This window comes from Castor canadensis, chromosome 8, assembly GCF_047511655.1.
Source record: "Castor canadensis chromosome 8, mCasCan1.hap1v2, whole genome shotgun sequence".
NCBI lineage: Eukaryota > Metazoa > Chordata > Mammalia > Rodentia > Castoridae > Castor > Castor canadensis.
This window is the reverse complement of record NC_133393.1, coordinates 22,118,785-22,135,516: the sequence shown is the minus strand read 5'-3', so window position 1 is coordinate 22,135,516 and position 16,732 is coordinate 22,118,785. Positions and strand designations below refer to the sequence as shown.

The 16,732-nt window shown below is 37.4% G+C and overlaps 1 non-coding gene and 1 pseudogene across 1 annotated transcript; both read right to left on the bottom strand.

The window, feature by feature from the left end:
- Window positions 1-9,238: 9,238 nt before the first annotated feature.
- LOC109686715 (BCL2/adenovirus E1B 19 kDa protein-interacting protein 3-like) lies at window positions 9,239-16,100 on the bottom strand (annotated as a pseudogene).
- On the bottom strand, window positions 13,291-13,421 carry LOC141410563 (small nucleolar RNA SNORA72). The gene has a single exon (XR_012435409.1). It is a non-coding gene; the product is annotated as a small nucleolar RNA SNORA72 (small nucleolar RNA).
- Window positions 16,101-16,732: the final 632 nt, after the last annotated feature.

Below are 16,732 nucleotides of genomic sequence, written 5' to 3'. Positions count from 1 at the left end.
AGCCAAAGCTCTTACAGCAGCCACTCCACATAGCACCTCACAGTGTCTGTTGTATGGACACTGGTTATGTTTTCTGGATGTCTGTCAGATTTGGACAACTTTAGAGCTCTGTTATATTTCCCCTACCTCATGAGTCCTACCTTCCTAGAGTGGAAATCAGAAAACTCACTTCGCCTGGATTTTTTTTAACTTGGGGCACAAATATGGGAATTAGGTCCCATCAATCAGATTCATCTGACTGAGACTTCAATTCAAAAGTGAGCAAATGAAGGAAGCAGGATCCAACCTGTATTCATTTCACTGGCAAAGGTCAGTGGAAAAAAGAAGTAGCGACTGGCTTTTGAGGAAGCAGTGGTAAGAAGGAGAACTTCCTGGAACAGAAGTGGCTTAGCATGTGTCTTGCAGAAAGGTTCAGTTCCTAACAGAACAGAGTCATGGGGCAGCAGCCACAAATCAGTTCATCAGATCAGACCCCTTCTGGGTGTGCTTTGGGACCTTACACTCTACCTTTACAAGAGGAGCCTTCCATCCATTGTTCCAGCATTTCCACTCCTAAAGCCCCATCTGGCTGGGTGTGATGGTACTCACCAGTAATTCCAGCACACAGAAGGTGGAAGAAGGATCTTGAGTTCAATACCAATCTGGTCTTGAACCTGAGTGAGACCCTGTCAAAAAGAAAGGAGGGAAGGAAGAAAAGAAGAAAGGAAGGAAGGGGAGAGAAGGAAAAGAGGGAGGTGAGGGGAGGGGAAGGAAGGGGAAAGTGGAGAGGGAGGGGAGAGAAGGAAGAAGAAAGAACAAAAAAAGAGGAAAAAAAAGCAAGAGAAAAAGAAAAAAAAAAACCTAATCCAGAAAGAGAAATTTATTTGTAAGATTTTCAAATGAAGGAACCAGGAAGAACACAAGAGGTGTGATTCAAAGAGAATTTGAAATAAAACAAGATAGTTATCTCTAGCAGAGAAAATTGCTATATTAAAGATTTCTGAATGGTTTTTGTACTATAGGGCAGTAACATCATAACCTTGACATTATCTTCTTTACCAGAGAAAAAGCAAAAGCCACCGTATCTTACCAGCTTTCTACTGATTACAGGATTGGTGGAACTGGGCTTTTTTAAAGCAAGTTACAATCCCTGGAATGCTCGGGTGTTGGCCAGACAGGATTATGAAAAATATGTTCAAATATGGTATTAAGTAATCAAAAAGCACATTTTTGCTTTATTTATCATTTTGATCTATCATTTTTCCTACACAATTGCTAGCTTTAAGGTACAGCATTGAGCAAATAATATTTTTCAGAAATGTTCTAATTCAGTTTCATTAATTTGATAGTCTCCTTTATTTGTCCTGTTTAGGATTTGTATGTAAAGATGTTCTTATAGTATAGTTTACAAAGAAAAGGTTTTATGATAATAAGGCTAAAGGGTTCACACTTGTCTAAAAGGCTTTACTTCAGCCTATAGGGTCACACTTTCAATCACTTCTATCACAACCAGGTTATGGGGCCAGGGGGTTCCAGTAGGGTGCTGAGGATTAAACCCAGGGCCTCAAGAATGCTAAGCACAAGGCTCTTCCACCAGCCCACAGGAGTATTTTTATTGACACTCACCAATTCATTCACTCTGAGAACTCTCCCCTGATTCATCTTCAAAATCTGTCCTTGGCTCCATCTGTGCAGGAAATCGGGTTTTTGCTGAGATGCCCAAAGTTCATTCACCAGTGATCCTGGCTCATCAGAAAGAACACCTTTTTCACCTGTCAGATAAGCTATGACCAGTGTCCTTTTTATAAGCCTTTTTTCTGCATATGAGCTATAATTCTTGATCTTTAATAGTTTAATAACCAGGTAAGTGAGGTTTTTTTAAATGTGACATTTCTAGTGTTATTGTGGTTCCAAATACTGAACCATTGCACATCATTACATTGCCATAAAAACACAAAGCAACCCACAGAAGGCACTTGGCATCATGTCTGCAGAAAATAACTATATATCAAATTTCCTGAAGAATCATCACATATTTTACCAGTGATGCTGTCTACAAAAATTTTTGTTGTTTATAGATGTGTGGTGGTTATAAAAAATAAAATTTCACTCAATGTCTTTTAACAAAGGATAGTTGAGATTTTCCTAAGCTTAAAATATTTTAAAAGCACTTGTCAGAATTCCAATTAATAGAATCATAATCATCCTTAGTTTCTCCTAAGATTTAGACCTTATAATCTATATTAAGATTTACTATAAGGTATTTTTTTCTAAAAACTGAAGTTCCATTCGAGCAAGATATCATTCAGGGACCAGGTGTGGCAGGGTGCATCTGTAATCCCAGCTACTCAGGAGGCTGAAGTTGGGAGGACTATGGTTGAAGGCAAAATGTTAGTGAGACCCTCCTCCCCCTCAACAAATATACTGGTCATGGTGGTTCATGCCTGCAATCCAAGCTACTCAGGAGGTTTATATGGAAAGATCAAGATCTATGGCCAGCCCTGGGCAAACAAGAGAGACCCTGTCTGAAAAAAAAACCTAAAGCAAAAAGGACTACCGGGCATGGCTCAAGTGGTAGAGTGCCTGTCTAGCAACCATAAAGCCCAGATTTCAAACCCCAGCACTATTTCAAAAAATTGAGCTTCAGTTCCCACAATCATAGACTAAATGCTGAGAGTTACAGATCAATCAAGAAGAAAAAGGCCAGGCACTGGTGGCTCATATCTGATTCCTACCTACTCAGGAGGCAGAGATCCAGAGCACTGTGGTTTGAGGCCAGCCCAGGCAAATGGTTCATGAGACCTATCTCAAAAATAGGATCTTTTGGAAGGGCTCAAGCATGGTGGAATGACTCATACTAAGCTGGTGGAATGTCTAGCAAGCATGAGTTCAAACCTCAGTACAGCCACGAAAAAAAAGAGAATAATTTCCTCATCTGCTCATTGGAAAATAGAAACTTATAAACAATATATGCAATATTCTAATATTAATCATTATAATTAAACAGTGATTAATAACTTCACCAAGTCTTATTCTTGCTCTATTGATCTTGGACTGGCTGACTACATTAATGAATACCATAAATTCCAAATTTAAGTCCTCTGGTACAACCTGCTGGGTGTTAATAGGTGGCAATGTTAGCTTAAGGTAGTAAGTTTATTTTTGCAGTTCTCTTCTCTGCAATTCTATTTTCAGGAATACCTCTGAGCCTCTGAATTGTCCTTTTCTGTTGTTTCTCTTGTGAGACCCAGCTTCTGATGAGTGGCTTGTAGCATAAGTCTTCATGCATGAGGAACAAGCAGAAAGCATCTGTCTATAGCAAAACCAGATGGCTCTGTTTAACTTATTACAATAACCAACAAGGTCAGAATAGAAGACCTTCCTATGTGACTATTTCTTAAAATCATTACTCCAAAAGTAAGAGCACATTTTAGACAGGGAGGGTATTGACCACTTTCCATGGTCTTCTAATCCATTCCATAAAATTCATATTAGTATTCCTACCAATTGACAAGGTACTTATTTTTAAATTATTTGTTTTTAAATTTCATTTTAGATTGAATTAGCATACATGAATAATATGAGGGGACTTCATTGTGATAATTCCACACATGCATGGTGTCCCCTGAACATGCTCACCCTCCATTGTAGTTCCATATCCCATTCCCTTTTCCCCTTTTTCAAACAGTGTTTAGTGGGTTTCATTATATTGTCTTCATACATATACATGCAGTGTACTTCAATCCTCTTCACCCCTCAGTATCCTTTCCTTGCCCTTCCTCCTCCCCGAAAGCCCCTCAAAACTCTCCTCGTTATCATCGTCCTCATCATTTCAGGTCTAAGTTCCACAAATGGGCAAGAACATGCTGTATTTGGACTTTTGAGCTTGGTTTACCTCGCTCAGCATGATGATCTCCAATTCCATCCATTTTCCTTGACAGGGTGTTTTAAACCCAGAAATAAAACCTCCTAAAAATGGATGTACTAACAGTCACTGTTCCAGACATGGAATATAAACAACAGTATACTTTTATCCTTCCTGAAACATATGCAGCCACTAAAATATACATTAATAATAGTTTTATCTGGAAAATATTATCCAGGGAACTTGAGCTCCTGATTTTTAGTTTTCAGTTTTTCTACATTGTGACTTTGATGTACAGGACAGCTCTTTTGATACTACAGAATTAATTTTAAAATATGTAAAGCATGCCAAATACACCTAATTGCTTCTTTTATATGGTGAAAGATTGGATCTTTGGTGACATCTAGTGGCCAACCAAAGATTTAGCAGTGTAAAAATATAGTTTGACAACTTTAGTATTTTGAATTCGGAATATGAACTTGAGGAAGGCAACAATAAAAGGGAACTTTCAGAAGAAACTGGTCACTTAATTAAATACACAGGTCTGTGAGGATGAGCAATTTGTTAGAGTTTTGTTATCTCAATAATCAGAATGACAATGAAACATTTTAAAATAAATATGATGAAGGTAACCATAACTATCAGAAGCTTAAATCTCTCCAAAGAAAGGACTTTATGAGCATATATCAGTTGTGGGGGAGGGTTCATTGTGACATTTACGTGTATCTTGATTAGATTCGCCCCTCCTTCTTTCTCCCTCATCTTCCCTCCTCTCCTCTTAGAACAATTTCAGCAGGCTTCATTGTTCTGTTTTCATATCTATATACAAAGTACATCAGCCTTCACCTACTCTATTCACCCTCCCCCCTCCCACTTGTACCCAGCCCATGACAGGACCAGTTTTACCTTCTAAGTATATACTGATTGTTAAAGGGGGTTTCACCTTGGTATTTCACGCATGTATGTACTGTACTTTAACCAGAGTAACCTCCTCTACTCAACAGCTTTCAGAGCATTTTGTCATACCATCTTCATTCACAGATGCAAATATTTCAATGTCATTCACTCTCTACATTCTCTTTTACTTTCTCACCTCAGACAGACTCACAAACTCACTACTACAATCATGTTCTCTCTCTCATCGTATCTATATCTATATCTATAGATAGATAGATATAGATAAATATAGATGTACACATGATCATGTATGTATTTGTGTGTACATTTATCTTACAGGTCTAGCTTCCACATATGAGGGAGAACATGTGACCTGTGTTCTGAGCCTCGCTTACTTTGATCAACATGATGATCTCCAATTACATCTACTTATCTGCAAACAACATAATTTCATTCTTCTTTATGGCTGAATAGTACATTGTGTATATGTACCATATTTTCTTTGCCCATTCATCGGTTGCTGTTTGACTTTTATCTGTAGTGCTACAATAAGATACCTGGGGGTTCAGTTATCTTTAATTGTGTGTTGACTTACAACTCTTTGAATATATGACCAAGAGTGGATGCAGGATCATATGGTAGTTCTATTTTTCATTTTATAAGAACCTCCAAACTGATTTCCACAGTGGCTTCACTAATTTGTATTCCCACCAACAGTGTATAAGGGTTCCTTTTCCCTCACATCCTCATCAGCATTTGTTTTTATGTTTTTGATGAAAGCCATTCTGACGGTATGAGATGGAATCTCAGTGACATTTTGATTTGCATTTCCTTTGTAGCTAAGGACGGTGAGTATTTCTTTTGTATTTATTTGTCATTTGTGCTTACTTCTTTTGAGAACTGTATGTTCAATTCATTTTTCCACTTACTTTTTTATTTTCATATTTTTTCATTCATTCATTTACTATTGGATTCTTGGGGAGTTTTGCTTGTTTGTTTGTTTGTTTTTAGGGCTTTTTGATGGTACTGGGGTTTGAACTCAGGGCTTTATGCTTGCTAGGCAGGCCCTCTATCACTTGAGCCACACCTCCAGACCTCTTTTGGTGTTTAATTTGTTGAGCTCTTTGTATATTCTGGATATTAATCCTTTGTCTGATAATTTGTTGAGCTCTTTGTATATTCTGGATATTAATCCTTTGTCTGATAGTTTCTCCTATAAAGGGTCATGTCTTCATTCTGGTCATTGTTTCCTTTGATGTACAGAAGCGTTTTTAATTTGATTCAATCCCATGTGTCAGTTCTTGCTCTTATTTCCTGAACAATTGGAATCCTATTCAGAAAGTCATTACTATGTCTGTATCTTCAGGTGTCTTCCCTATGTTTCTCTGTAGTACTTTCAAAGTTTCACTTCTTTCATTAAGATCTTGATCTATTTTGAATTGATTTTTCTACAGGGTGATAGGTAGGAATCTAGTTTTAAACTCATACTTATGGATATCCAATTTTCTCAACACCATTTGTTAAAGAGACTTATCTTTTCTCTGACATATGTTTTTGGCTCCTTTGTTAAAAATTAGATTGCTGTATCTGTGTGGATTTATTTCTGGGTTCTCTATTCTATTCCATTGGTCTATGTGTCTGTTTCTATGCCAGTACCATGCTGGTTTTGTTACTGCTATTATATTATACTATGATTCTATAGTATAATTTGATATTTGTGATATCTCCAGTATTGCTCTTTTTGCTCAAAAATTGCTTTGGCTGTTCTGGATCTCTAATGCACCCATGTGAATAATAGGATTAGTTTTTCTGTTTCTGTGAAGAATGACATTGGGACTTTTAATGGGGATTACATTGAATCTTTAGATTGCTTTCAGGAGTATAGCCATTTTGACAATACTAATTCTGTCAGTCCATGAATGTATGTGGTCTTTCCATCATCTAGTATCTTCTTCAATTTCTTCAATGTTTTATAGTTTTAATTATAGAGGCATTTTGCCTCCTTAGCTAAATTTATTCCTAAGTAATTTTTGTTGAAGCTGTTGTGAATGGGATTGTTTTCCTTTTAGTATATAGAAAAGTTACTCTTTTTTAATGTTTTTGTACCCAGCCAAAAATGTTTATCAAATCTAAGAGTTTTTATGGTGTCTTTAAGGTCTTTTAAGTATAGAATCATATCCTCTGCAAAGAAGGATAATATGACTTTGTCTTTTCCTATTTGTATCTCTTTTATTTCTTTCTCTTGCCTTATTGGTCTGGTTAAGAATGCAAGCAATATATTGAATAGGAAAGGAAAGAGTGGACACCCTTGTCTCACTCCTGACTTAAAGGAAATGGTATCAGTTTTTTTTCTGTCATCATATATAGCCTTTATATGTTGAAGTAGTCTTAGTTTATTGAGAACTTTAATCATGAAGAATGTTGAATTTTGTCAAAGGCTTATTCTGCGTCTATTGAGATGATTATGTGATAGTTGTCCTTTATTCTGTTTATGTGCTGTATTAGGCTTATTGATTTGCTTGTGTTGGACTATCCTTACATCCCTGATATAAAGCAAACTTGATCATGGTGTATGATCTTTTCAATATGCTGTTGAATATTTTTTTTTTTTGCATCTGTGCTCATCAAGGAAGTTGGTCTATTTTCTTTTTCTTCGCTGTGTGTGGACATAAGGATCTAGTTTTGGTATCAGAGTAATACTGGCTTCATAAAGTGAGTTTGGGTTGCATTCCTTCCCTTTTTTATTATGGAATAGCATTAGTATTAGTTCTTCCTTAAAGGCCTGGTAGAACTTGACATTGAATCCATCCAATCCTGGAATTTTCTTTATTGGGTAAGTCTTTATTACTGCTTCAATCTCATTTATAGATCTGTTTAAGTGCTTTGCTTCCTCTTAAACTAAATCCCAGTTTAGGTATGTCATATGCATCTTGAAATATATCCATTTCTTTCAGACTTTCCTGTTTATTTCAATACAAGTTTTCAAAATATTCCCTAATGATACTCCAAATTTTTATTGGTTATTTATTGTGACATCCTCCTTTTCTTTTCTTGTCTTTTGTTTTTGTTTTTTGTTTTTTGTGTGTGTGTTTTTTTTTTTTTTTTTGAGGTAAGTTCTTGCTATGTAGCCTAGGCTGGCCTGGAACTCTGGGTCAACCTGCCTCTGCCTCTAGAGTGCTGGGATTATAAGCATGTACCAAATGCCTGGCATGAATCATTTCCTTTAAGAATTTTGTAATCAAAAGTCACTCATTAATTAATCCAGTGTAAATTAGTACAAAGTCATAAAATCGTTTAAGGCTATAAAGCAACATAACTGCTATTGTCATTTTAAGTTTTTCAAAGAGGTGAAATTTTAAAAAACTTTTAAGAGTATGAGTAGGTCAAATGACTTGAATCAAGTCCACGAGAGCTAATAGTTTTTGTTTCTACCAGGTGATATTGGGGTGTTGAACTCGGGGCCTCCCACTTCTAGGCAGGAGCTTTACCTCTTGAGCCATCCCACCATACCTTTTTGTGTTGAGATAAGGCGTCATTTTATGCCTGGGCCAGCCTAGGTTAGCAATCCTATTTGTGCTTTCTTGCATAACTGGGGATAACAGGTGCACACCACTGCGTCCAGACACTGGTTGAGATGGAGTCTCAGAAACTTTTTTCACCAGCCGGTTTTGAACCCCAATCCTCCTGATCTCTGCCTCTCAGGTAACTAGGACTACCGACTTGAGCCACTACATCTGGGCCAGTATTTTTTTTTAAATCAAAGCATCTCTTCTGATAATTTAATGGCATTAAACATATATGTTTACATTTAGTTTTGCTCATTCAAATTGACACAAAAAATGAGTTTAACAATGGGAACAAATCCTTTCTGTAAGTCAGGTGTTTTCCAAAACTCTATTTCCAACAAAATAGAAAGAGGACCTGTCCAAGTTGCCAGTTATTACATCATTTAAAATAATTTTTGATAATGGTTCAGTGTGGTTTAGGAAATATAATTCCACGGAAAAGTAAATAACTGAGTGTTGAGCGGTCAGCCGTGGCGCGTGTTTGTTCGCGTCCTCCGTGGGAGGCCTGGCCGCAGTCGGGCGTGGACCGCGGGCGCGAGCCGCCCTCTGGGGGCTGTGCGTCTGAGTGGGGCTCCCGGGCTGCAGGACGGGAACCTGCAGGGCAAAAAGATTTGCTTTTTACTCCTTCTCGTCTTTTAGAGCAGACACAGATTTGCTTACAATAAAGCTGATTTTGAGAGCACACAAAAGTTGGGCACACATGATTGGTTAATCTAGCAATCCGGAGTGATGAAGAGGAACCAAACAGGCCCAGCTGGCCAGGCAGGCTGCAGTCCTCACTGCAGAAGCAGCGCTAGTGCCGGGACTGGGCAGCAGTCTGCAGAGGGGCCGTGGTTTCCATTTGCAACTTAAGAACAATTCACAAGGTTAAGTGGTCTTTATAGACAACATGCATTCATTTAAATTAAACACATAATACTTTCTACAACAGTGTGATTGTAAGGCCACAATATTCCTTGTGAACAAACTCCTCCAATGCAGTGAGTTTATTACCAATGTTACTCGTTCTTTTGAAATATAAAGTGTTTTAACTGAATTAATGTTACAGATAATTTTTAAATACTACATACATCAAAACTAGTATATTAAAATTATTTATACTATTTATATCTAATATCCAAGGAAAATTTACTACTAAATGTTTACAGTAGGCCTCAGTCTAATGAGCTTATTATTAGTTGATCCCAAAGGCATAGTTACAGTCAGCACAATCTCAGCGTCTGTTCCTCTGCTGCATTTACAGAAGGAATAAACACAGGTGTTGCAGCTCTTCGGCTGACTGTCACAGCCCAGTAGGAATCCGCGCTGGGAGCAAGGTCGGACACTTCATCAGAAGGGGCTGGTGGAGGCTGTCAGGCGCCTCCCAATGTAGATCCCAATCCAACGGCCAGCAGATGAGGGGGCAGCAGAGACGGGAGGAAAACCTTTAGAAATTCTGCTGAGAGAATGTCCCCTTTCGTGTTTCTCATGCTGAGAGTAGCCGTGTGCTTTGGGTGTTTAAAAAGGAACTCCTTGTCGGGGTGGGGCGGGGGGGGATAGTCTCTGGCCAACTGGACCAATCCTATATCCAATATGAGTTTTTCTTCAAAATGTCTTCGACTTCTTTCCTTCTCTCAGTATAATCTTCCTCAGACTGAGGGCTGCTCTTTTCTCCAGTGCTGTGCGTGTCTCTCAGAAGCCCTGTTAGGGTCCCGTGTGGTCTGTGAGAACTCTTGGAGCTGCTCCGTCCGGACTCAAGCTGTGCATCCAGCAGTATTTTTTCCACGTCACCATTACAAACAGACACTGAGACTGGAACACTGCCGCTGTTCCCATTATTGCTAAAGTGGAGATTATTGAATTTACATGAGTTAAAATCATACAGGCTTCTATTAAACCAGGGAAAAAAAGAAACAAATAACCAAGCAAAATTGCTATAATAAAACTTTATTCCCACCTAATTATTTATGCATACAAAGTTTCCATGTGCTTATATATACAAAAGAAAATTTCAAAGTAAGATATCAATTACTGCTAAGTGAATAGCTTTTAACTGCTCTTACTACAAAAGAGTTGTCAGGTGATGAGTATGTCCATTTGCTCTGCTATACAAACCATTTTACTACCTAAATTATCCCATAATATCACAGTGTATACCTAAATAATTATTTTCAAGAAGATAAGTAAAACAGATGCCAAACTCTGCCTCATTCTAGAAATATTATTCATCTACAGATATGATAAATTAATTGGAGAAAGCTTCATGTATCTCCATAAGAGACTCACTGCCAACGACTCACTTTTACTTTTTATAACAATTATTTATCAAAATGTGTAATAAATTTACATTACTTGATCTAATGTAGTCTGTCCCTAAATGCAATAATAAGCCAGATGAAAGAAAACATTTAGCTTTTAGAACTTTATGGATGCAGAAATTTTAAATTTAGGCCAGGCGTGGTGGTACATAGCTGTAATTCCACCATGCAGGAAGCTTAGGAGGGAAGATTGTGAATTTGAGGCCAGCCTAAGATATATAGTGAGACCCCACTTCAAAAAACAAAAAAAAAAAGAAAGGAAAATAAAGAAAAGGGAGAAAGAGAACTAAATTTAAATTTAGGAGACCTGTTGAAACTATTCCAGGAATGGAGGGGGAAGGATAAAGGAGAATGATGGAGGGGGTGATTTCAACTATAATATATTGAAAGAACTTTGGTAAATGTTACAGTGTACCCCCAGTGCAACAAAAATTAAAAATATATACTTCTCTGTTGCTACAGAGAAGTATAATGTGGTGATCAACCAAAAAATTTACAAGTACAAATTTAGAATATAATTCTTGTAAGGCAAGTCAAGTGTGAAGTTGAGAAAAGAAAAACAATACAAAATGTCAATTAGTATTTTATGAAACAGATGATGGAGTGTGTAAAATCTTGCATACATTTTTAAGTGACGGGACACTTTTAAAATTCCAATATTGACCTCAAACTTGTGTATATTTAAGCTTATAATAAAATTGTTGTTCTCAACTTCAAAATGTGTCATGAGAAGACTTCTGCTTCCAAGGTAGAGTAGATGTATTTCTCTCTACTCCTTCTGGTAAGTACAACTAAGACTCTGGACTTTATATACAAAATAAACATAAAGAGATTATGAAAGGTGGCCAAGGCAGACTGTTAAGGATTTCAGGACCCAACAAATCACATGATGTGAGTTCCCAGGGTTCTCTTTGCCTTATATATCTCAGACTTGGAACTAAAGAAGCCAGCCACCCAGAAACATCAACACACACACAGAAGTAGAAAGAGGGGAAGAGGGTAGCCTAGCAAGACAGACAACATTGTGATGCTCTACTCCAGTCAAGCACTACAGGGGAAGTGTAACTCTGTCCCCAGCAGCAAAGGCCAAGTGAAGAGTCTAGACTTCTCCCTCACCAGGCTGTAAAATGAGGCATCATTACACACACACACACACACATACACACACACACACACACACACACAGGGAGAGGCGAGGAGAAGAGAGGAGAGGAAGAGACAACCAGGTAGGTAGTGTCAGCAAAAGTGGGGAGGGAGCCAGGAGGCCCTGCTCCCTCAGAGGAAATAAGCCCCCATCACTACACCCAGCAGTCAGTGGAGACCTAGACTTCCACCTCACCCAGCAATAATGAAAAGCACCTCTTCTTCTATCCTCTGCAGTGGTGCCAGACAATGCCTAAGAGTAGGGGTTTTCATCACCACCTAGAGCAGATTAGGCACCATGTCTCACTCAGGCTCTCTGTTCCTACACCCACTCTCCCACCTTGGTGTCATGTGAGGAATAGTGAATAGTCCTCCTACTCCAACCAGCCAAGGAGGTACCAGTGGACACCTAGTAGGGGGCCAGAACCACAAGCCCCCACTCAGCAATAATGAGGACACATCCAGGGTGTCAGTGGAGGCTGGACTTGTGGAGTGGAGAACCTCAGCTTCTAACCACACCAGACAGTGATGCCATTCACTCACCACCCTGCTGCAGTGGTGGCAGAAGAAGCTGGCTGTAACAGGACATTTACATAGACCCAGAGCTTATGACATAATGAAATGTCCAGATTTCAACTGAAAACCGTGTCACATCAACAGCAATATCCCAAAATAAATGAAAAAAATAAATAAATAGAAGCCAAAACCAAAATGAAAGAAATGTGAGACTTAGCTGAGGAAGATTTAAAGTCACTGTGTTAGTCAGTTTTCTGTCACTATAACAAAGACAATTTATAAACAGAGGAGTTTTATTTTGGTTCCCAGTTTGGGAAGTTTCAGTCCATGTTCAGTTGGTCCCATTGCTTTGGGCCGTGTGGCACATCATGGCAGGAACACATAGGAAAGCAAAACCACTTACCTCATGGCTGGGAAGCAAAAGAGAAAGAAAGGAAGGGGCTGGGCTCCCTCCAATCCCTTCAATAGCACTTCCCCAAGATCTGAAGACCTCAACTAGGACCTACCTCCTAGGTTTTCCATCACCTTCCAAAAGCTCCAAGCTGGGACCAAGCCTTCATTGACCACATGGCTTTTAGGAGACACTTAAAGACTGAAACTGTAACTCGTCCTTTTTTCTTCTATAAAATAAAAACTGTAGTTTTACAAATCATTTAATGGCATCTGGTAATTATAAAATTTCTCTACATGGACTATGTACATTCTTTAGACAAGTCCACACATTAGCACTATCTGTAAGTTATTACAGTAGTTACTGTAATTTTTCTGAAGGTTGATCAAAGATAATCTAGAATCTGAGCCATTACATGATCACATAAAGTACTGGTTTATCTCCAGCATTCATAAAACCAGGCCTAGGGGGCTGGCAGAATAGTTCAAGTAGTAAAAGCTCCTGCCTAGCAAGCGTGAGGCCCTGCTTTCAAACCCCAGGGATGAAAAAAAAAAAAACCCAACAACAACAAACGGGGTTCCTTTCTTTTACAATGTACCCCTACCCAGCACAACCATAAAATAAAATTTAAAAAAAATCATACACCATTAAAAAAAAAACAAGCCTAGGGAAAGTGCTAGGTCTGGGTACACATGCACGGTCTTAATATAGAGAATGTTTAATCTGTCCTGATTATTACAAAATCAGAACAGTGAGAATATTTGCAGTGTAGCACTGCAAATGTTATTACTAGATACCTCTGAATCCCTAAGCATTATAAACTAAATGTTGAAAAGTTTTAAGTTTTATAAGATGTTCTTTGTGTGTTCTGCTGCTATGAAAAGAAAGCAAGTTCTTAAATAGTTTTGGGATAGTAGAGAGAGGCTTGTTACTTTAAGAAAGGCTTTAATAATCTCTTCTGAAAGAAGTTAATCACATATAATTTGTTACAAATTAACATAATTGGCCTTAAATAGTGGTGTGGCCTTGGGCAAGCTTTTTCTGGTTTCTTTAAGCTCTAGCTTTTCCAAATTGGTGATAAGAGGTGTGAGACTGTCTGAAATATCTTCCAAATACAAAAATGTATTAAACTGTTTAACTCAGACATCCCACTGGCTTACTTAAGAGATAGTTTTATCATATTTATGAATAGCTGTTTCACCAAAATTACAATTTACCAAATGCTAATAGATTTTAACTTTATTAAATGATTGATCACAGTTTCTTTAAACACTGAGAATTTCTAGTATATTTCAACCAGTTAGAAGACATTATTACACACTACGAGCCTGACGTGATACCATGCAAGGTGCCCAACATATGAGTCTTAAAATATAACTCATTCCTTTCAGGAACATAGTCAATCCATAAAGCAATAATGAGAAACCTTCCCAATATCAAGAGGCACTGGTAAACAGCAATGAATGTGTGTATAAATTGCTAAAATTATATATATAATTATATATATTAATATATATATAAAACCTTTTTTAAGTGCATGATCCTTAAATAAAATCATTAGCAACTTGCAGCCTGTAGGTGTCAGCAAATACCTATGAAGGGCATGAAAACATTTTGCCAGAAAAAGTGTTTAAATTTCTGTCTTGTGTTTCTTTCCCCTCTCCCTTTTTTGTCCTGTGTTCTCAATGTTTCCCTCTCAGTAGGCTATGACATAAACCCCAACAAGGTTTCTCTTATTTTTCCTACTTATTCAGTATATCTTCTTTTCTGAATTTTATTCAATTCATTTACCAGCTCTGGGAATCTGGGTTTGTCCTTATCTCTGTCTACTCTAAAGTATTTTTGTGGTAATATAAAACTTAGTGCTTTGACCCAAGCCTTGTATGCACATATAAATACTAAAAGAAAAAAAATGTTAAAAAACAAAAGTAAAGTAAAACTTAGTGCTTGATCATATGTAAGCATGTGCTGTTTTTCTATGGCACTGGTGTCCAAAGTAGAGTGAGCACACTGCATGGAATGCACAAATGGTCCTTCAGGATACAGGAAAGAAATACTAGAATTTCTATTTATATTATTCCACAATGTTTAAGCTTTCTACTTTTTATAATATGCATTATAGCGTACGTAATCAAATCATATACTACTACATGTGGATAGCTCATAAATAAATTTGTATATGTAAATAAATATTCAAATGTTTTGTACTGAGAGGTCTTCAGGCTTTTTTTTTTTAAGTTTCAATAGGGCTGGTGAAGTGGCTCAAGTGGTAGAGCAACTGCCTAGCAAGTGTGACGCCCTGTTCAAACCCCAGTACCACAAAAAAAAAAAGTTTAACACCACAGTTTGAGTGCTTACATAACTAGAGTAGACAGGGAATGATAGTGTCTTACTTACTCTAGTCAAAGGACCTTATATGTATAAATGTTAGTTAAATTTTTTAAGATAGGTTCTCTCTATGCAACCCAGTCTGCCCTCAAAATCACAATTCTTCTCCCTCAGCCTCCCAAGTGCTGGGATTACAGACATGCACCACCACACCTGGCCTAATAATAAAGATTTATTGAACTCCAATGATACATGTTTCAGTTTTTCAGATCATCAATCTAGTGACCACCTTTGAAATCAGTTCTAGAAACATTTTCATTAAAGCTAAAAAAGTCTCCAATTTTTTAATTAAATATTGAAACTAAAAGGGAAAACAAAGATGTTCTTTGTACCAGCAGAATCAAGATTTAATGGGAAAAAAAGAACTTCAATAGCAAATGTAGACTACTGAAAGTAGAAGAGCAACTAGCAAACAAAGTCATATTCAGCATCCTCAAACCAAAGAAATGTCCAGTTGTCTCAGTTAATTCATAATTTGTGTAATTTTCCATTGATAAGAATAACTCAAAATTAACCCAACCAGTTTACTCATGCTTAAAACGTTAGGGTACCTAAGAATTACTAGGAAGTAGACTTAAATGCAAATTCTCAGACTTCAGCTTCAGAGATTCTGATTGAGAAGATCTAGAGGAGTCCAGAAATCTTCATTTTCATCAAGAACCCAAAAGATTGTAATGCAGGTTGTTTGTGACATAACTTTAAGACAAATTCCTTGCACAACATATTCTGCTTTGAGCCAGTTATGAGAATTTGATGAAAGAAACAGATCTAGGAACATATCTACCAGTCCATAATTCTGGCTGTCTGTCGTTGTTGACTGTGATCAGACTATGAGACAACATTCCATGTTCTTCCTTTGGGGTGACCACATTCCCAATTGTGAAACTGTCCAGATCACTCAGGACTGGGTATGGATTGGATCCTGATACTCCCAATCCATCACTGTTCTTTCATATGCCAAATAAGCATTTCATGGTGTTTGCTATAAACTGTTGCTTGATTCTGAGCCTCCTTGACCCTACCTCTCCATGTAACCCACACATCTCTTCTTCATCCATGAGGTGGACCGTCTCCTGGTGCTACTGTCATCCCCAACAGATAAGAATATGAGGAATCATGGAACAGATGAGATGCCCCTCTATTTCCTCTTCCAATGGAATGAAACACTATCCAATCTGAGTGAGAAAATTGGCTCCAATCAGTTTTCAAGTCCTGACAAGGCTACTTCAAAGTTCATTTCACTCATTTTCATTTCATTGTTTTCATTTGTTATTTATCTCCTTTTTCTTCTAAATACATGGGCATTGAGTACAGTCCTGGGTTCAAAATTGGAAAAATAGAGATCTTTTTGTAGTTATATAAGAGAAACCAAGAATTTAAGTAAACAAGGTAGAAGAAAAATAGAACCAAATATTTTGAAAATCTGGAATTATTGATAACTGTGATTTTTATTCCATCTCCAAATGGAATTATCTGAAGAAAATTGGATGCTGCAAAAGGTTTAGATCAGAAAACATCATACAACCTTCAAGTTTAGAACCAGGGCATGTATTTCCCAACATGTATTCACTCAGTTCTAATATTATTCTATACTGACCAACAAAGTCTTCCCAGCACTAATGCAGTTCACTAACCAAGAGTTATTTTCACAGTTTAAAAATGTTATTTTTTAAATACAGTTGGCATTGCA